Source organism: Molossus molossus, unplaced genomic scaffold (genome assembly GCF_014108415.1).
Source record: "Molossus molossus isolate mMolMol1 unplaced genomic scaffold, mMolMol1.p scaffold_m16_p_1, whole genome shotgun sequence".
Classification (NCBI taxonomy): Eukaryota; Metazoa; Chordata; class Mammalia; order Chiroptera; family Molossidae; genus Molossus; species Molossus molossus.
The window spans coordinates 76600145-76605566 of record NW_023425344.1 but is presented as its reverse complement, the minus strand read 5'-3'; the positions used below and the strand labels follow the sequence as shown (position 1 = coordinate 76605566).

At 35.8% G+C, this 5422-nt stretch overlaps 1 non-coding gene across 1 annotated transcript; it reads left to right on the top strand.

Moving 5' to 3' along the window:
* Window positions 1–2886: 2886 nt before the first annotated feature.
* LOC118622720 lies at window positions 2887–3049 on the top strand. The gene has a single exon (XR_004958117.1). It is a non-coding gene; the product is annotated as a U1 spliceosomal RNA (small nuclear RNA).
* The last annotated feature ends 2373 nt before the right edge of the window (window positions 3050–5422 follow it).

The following is a 5422-nucleotide window of genomic DNA, read 5'->3' as shown; positions in this document are numbered from 1 at the left end:
GCCTTTTTAAAAAGTACATGAACAAACACCACAGGTCACCTAGCATATGAGAAGAGATAGCAGCATGAAGAACCAAGACCAAAATAAAATTTAAAAATGGACCCTAGAAGAAAAAGATAGATTAGAAAATATAGTCTTTAAAAATTAAATAAATAACGTGCTAAAATACATTTATAATAATATTGCCTCTATAAAACTAAGAATAGAGAGCAAGAATGTATTCTGAGAGCACATAACTGTTGGCATAGAAAATTCAATGACAAGAAAAATAGTCAAAGGGGAAAAAGATACCTCATAGAATATAGAGCAAAAGGATTCTCTTTCTACACACACACACACACACACACACCTATGTAGATACGTAGAGACGTATGTAGTTCAAAAATCTTGCGTTTCCAGAAAGAGAAAATAAAAAATGCTGAAAGGAAATTATTAAATAAATTCTAGATGTCTGGAAAAGGACAGAATTCCTAAAATGTAAAAGGACTCTAAAAATGTAAATGTCCTGAGTACAGCAATTGATCAAAAAATACTCAGCCATGGATATATCATTGTAAAGTTGTAGAACATTGAGCATAAAAAGAAAATCTGAAGTGTTTCCACAGAAAAGAAGACAAGTCACCTACAAAGGAAAAAATTTACAAAATGCCATCTGACTATATTTGCCTCAGTAGAACTGGACATTAGAAGACAAAAAAGCAAAATAAGAAAACGTAGGAGAGAAATGAAGACACTTGAGAACAAAGTCCTGCCAGCGCTCAGTAAGACGGAAGTCAGCACTGACACCCATCAGTCCTGGAGAAACACTAATGCAACAGGGAGAGATCAGTGAAGCTCACTCCCAGTGTGATTTACACTGTGGACAAAATGAGATCCAATTCCAGAAAAAAGAAAGGAAATGCTTATGATTCCACTTAGAGTAGGTTCCCATAGGAGTCAAATTCATAGACACAGAATGTAAAATAGCGGTTGCCAGGGGCTGCGGCCTTACTGTTTAATAGGTAGAGTTGCAAGTGTTGCAGGATGGAAAGAGCTCTGTGGATGCTGGTGGTGATGGTGGCACAACAATTAAATGTACTTAATACCACTGACTGTACATTTAAAAATGATCACGATGGTAAATTTTATGTTATGTATGTTTTTAAAAAAGATAATTTCAAGTTCTAGATAACTGGATAAGAACGTTGTGGTGTAAGTTGAAGCTAACTAAAATGTGTCAAAATTTAAGCAATGAAAGAAATATAGAAGAGAAAAATCCAAGTGATTTTTATAACAAGAATGTTCTATTTTGAGAAGCCTAAAGATCATGGCACTGAAACCACAGAAAGAGAATTTGTCCTAGCATTTAATTTGCTTCATCATTGAGTAATTTAAAAAGTTTGTATCTGGAAACTTGCATGAATGAGGCAATAGTCAATTGCTTTTCTATAAGCTCTTCTATACAATTCGGTTTGTTATGTACATGTATTACACATGTACACACACATCTCACTGGCTTCTATTTCTAAAAATATGTTCTGCAGAGATAGAAACAGAATTTTAAGAAGAAGGAATTATACTGTAGGCTGAAATGTCTGTCTTTATATTTTAAATTCACAAGTAATCGTAAGGATTATGTAAAAATTAAATAAACAATCATCTATAGAATTTGTTCCTATAGTAAAATATTACTAAAAAGGTAAAATTGTGTAAATGAATATATTAGATCTATGAGGTGCATTCATATATATTTCTATATTGATATTGTATCTATCTTATGGTTCCATATTGCTTTACACTTACCCTTTTAAATATTTATATTCTCTAGCAAATTATTGAGAAATTTAAATCAAATGTCTTTTACATGCGTGTGATTGTCTATGACTAATTTTCCAACACAGGATTTGTGTTTCAGTGAAAAAATGGTATGTTTGCCAAATAAATAGGCTGAAGTCAAGCAAAGTTGACAATGCCTATTTTATCTTTTAAAAAATATATATCTTTATTATTAAAAGTATTATAGATGTCCCCCATCTTTCCCCCATTGCCACCCTTCTCCTGCTTCCTCCCACCCCCCACCTTCATACACTATTGCTTGTGTCCATGGGTTATGCATATATGCATGTAAGTTCTTTGGTTAATCTCTTCCTATCCTCCAACCCCCTTCCCTCTGAGATTCATCAGTCTGTTCCCTTCTTCCATGTCTCTGGATCTATTTTGTTTGTTAGTTTATTTTGTTCATTAAATTCCACATATGAGATCATGTGGTACTTGTCTTTCTCCAACTGGCTTATTTTGCATAGCATAATACTCACCAGGTCCCTCCATGCTGTCTCAAAGGATAATAGATCCTTCTTTTTTACAACTGCATAATAGTCCATTACTTTTATCTTTTATTAAACTTGCAAAAAACTGACACCTTTGCTTTCCTAAGCATTGAAACAATATTCCCGCAGGATTTTTCTGCAGAATCAAAGCTTTCGCAGAATGTTAGTTGATGTCACACATATAAAATGTTCTCTTGTCAAATAATTTTAGGGAAAGTTAAATTAAGGTTAAAACAGGTTTCTTTATTGCAGGTCATGGCAGGGCTTGTGATATTCTAATTCACACATAACAAAGGATTAATACAACGTGTGCATTTCCCACCACACGTTTGAGCGTGAACTCCCCTTTACCCCACAGTCGTCTCATAGAGCTAATGTTCCAGGATAGCCACCCTGCTTCCCCAATTTCTAGGGTTATTTTCAATGTACCAATCCTGCAATTGTAATTTAAATGTTAGCTATGGTGCTGGTTAAAAAGCACAAATAAAAGCAGAGACAAAATTATAATATTGTTTTCTACTGTTATTAAAAAATTCAGAGAAAATTGTAGTTAAATAGTTCACATTAAAAAAGTCCTTATATACTTAACCTGGCAGGGGAGGTACCACGATCACGAAGGTTTTCCCAGGGCGAGGCTCATCCATTGCCCTCCAGATGTGCTGACCCCTGCGATTCCCCCAAATGTGGGAGACTTGACTGCACAATTTGTGGTAGTGGTGGGACAGTGTTCGCGCTCTCCCCGGAAAAAAAAGCTACTTATATCATCTTTGATTCTGGATGTTATAAAACTGGGCCCCTCAGTTTGCATTATCAGTCATCTCTAGCAATGCGTATTATTATCGACTCAGATACTAGCTTTGTCAGTTTCAGCTTGTAGGTAACAATAAAGTATGAACCAAAGAATTACATCAGTAGTGAATAATATTCTATAATTGATCACAGCTGCAAGAAACTTATTCATTTATATTCTCTTCAACCTATCCTCCAATCAAACAACAAAACAAAACTAGGAAGCATAGTGGCTACTTTCTGCCTGGAAATACCTTAGGTGGACTGGAACTAGACTGCAGATGGAAGATTCAAAACCAGGCTGCCTGCAGCATTATACACCCTCCTAAGGAGCATGGCTAGAAGTAATTCAGGTAAAAGTCCACAGGAAAATTACTAGAGAAAACAGACAAGATCAATAAAATTTATCACAGGCATCTAGAAACAAAGCCTTCATAAAACCAATTCATTTTAAAGTTGCTTTTGTTTCAGGCATGGATTGAGAGAGAGGTAATAAAAGCTATCCAATTTTTTTTTAAAGTTTTGTTTTGTTTTGTTTCTTTTTAAGGTATGGGTGCAAGTACCAAAAGCTAAGAACTACAATTTGGCCATATTGTTACCAATATTCATTTTTTAGATTGATGTTACCCAAAGGTTAGTTTATTATCCTCCACAGCCTGGTATTGTATGTTTGTACAGAGTGGTTGCTTTTAAATATCATCAGAGCAAACAACGGGATGAAATCAGATTAAATACACTCCGTGCCAAGCTTTGGAGGGATGTTTACATCTTGACCATAGTCTCTTTTACATAGATTTCCTCTTATTTACACAACCAAACAAATCTAAACTCAGATCATTACTCTGGAGAACTATGATAAACCAAAGGTATGATCATGTGTTTCCAAAGTACAGTTTGAGTCAACCAATAATAGTTGATCTTTCATTATATATTCTGCAGGGCTAATCTGTAGAAACTGAAGTTAAAGAAGTTTCTCTGTCTTATATCTTCTGTTCCGAAGGTGCTAATTCATTTGGCATCTTGGTGTCACCGGGGATCCAAAGAGGAAAAAGAGTCACGTTCTGCCTCAAGGAAATCCCAGTACAGTGGAAAGGGAAGGAAGATAAATGCACATATGCCTATATTGTGAGATGGAAAAAGATTAGTGCGCTGGGGCTCAAGAAGAGGGAAAGAGGTCGTTTGGCTGGCAGGGTAGGAAAGGCTTCACAAAGGGGCCTTTGCGAGATGTCTGGAAAATGAGTATAATTTCGTTAAATAGGTACGAGCTATTCCTAGGTGAAGGAAACAACATAAAATCTTTACTAAGCAAAACAAGGCATGGTTTGGGGACTGAATAGTGTAATTTCATTAGGTGATACAATAGATGAACAGAATAAAGGAAGGGATGAAAAATAAAGAAGAAAGGACTAGAATGGAATGTTTGGGGCCACAATACATAAGTTGAAGCCTTTTAATTTATATTACTCAATAGTAAACTATGAAATGTTGATGAGCTTGGGAATAACATGACCAGAGCTGTGTTTTAGGAGACTCTTGAACCACTCTTCTTTCCATATATATGGAAAGAAAATTATATATATATATACGTATCTGAAAAATAAAAATGGCATCTAACATCACCTTCATCTCAGCCTTGTTTTCACATGGCACTGTCCCTGTGTACGTGGCTGTGTCCAAATGTCCCCTTTCTATAAGGACACCAGTCATATTGTGTTAGAGCCCATCTATCTAATACACCCTCATTATTTATTTATTTATTTATTTATTCATTCATTTATTTATTTATTTTTATCCTCACCCGAGGACATTTTTCCATTTTTTGTGCAGATAGAGTGGGAGGGAGAGAGAGAGAGAGAGAGAAACATAGACATGAAAGGGACACATTGAGTGGCTGCCACCCACACGACCAACCAGAGCCGGTGACAAACTGCAACCGAAGTACATGCCCTTAGCGGGAACCGAACCTGGGTCTCTCCGGACCGCAGGCCGACGCTCTAACCGCTGAGCCAAACCGGCCAGGGCTACACCCTCATCTTAACTAACTACATCTGCAACAGCCCTAGTCAAAATAAGGTCACATGTTGTCGTATGAAAGGATAGGGTTTCAAGGTACAAATTTTTAAATAACAATGTATAACAGAAGTTGAGATCATTTGCTCAAATGATATACACACTCAATCATCCAAGACAAACACAGGCGGGAAAAAAAATCAAATTAGAGAGCGGAACTCTACATATTAAAGTTGTATAAATCTATTTCATTTCAATAATTCATTTACCCACACATTTCAGAAAACTTACTGAATAATACCAACTATGTGTAGATA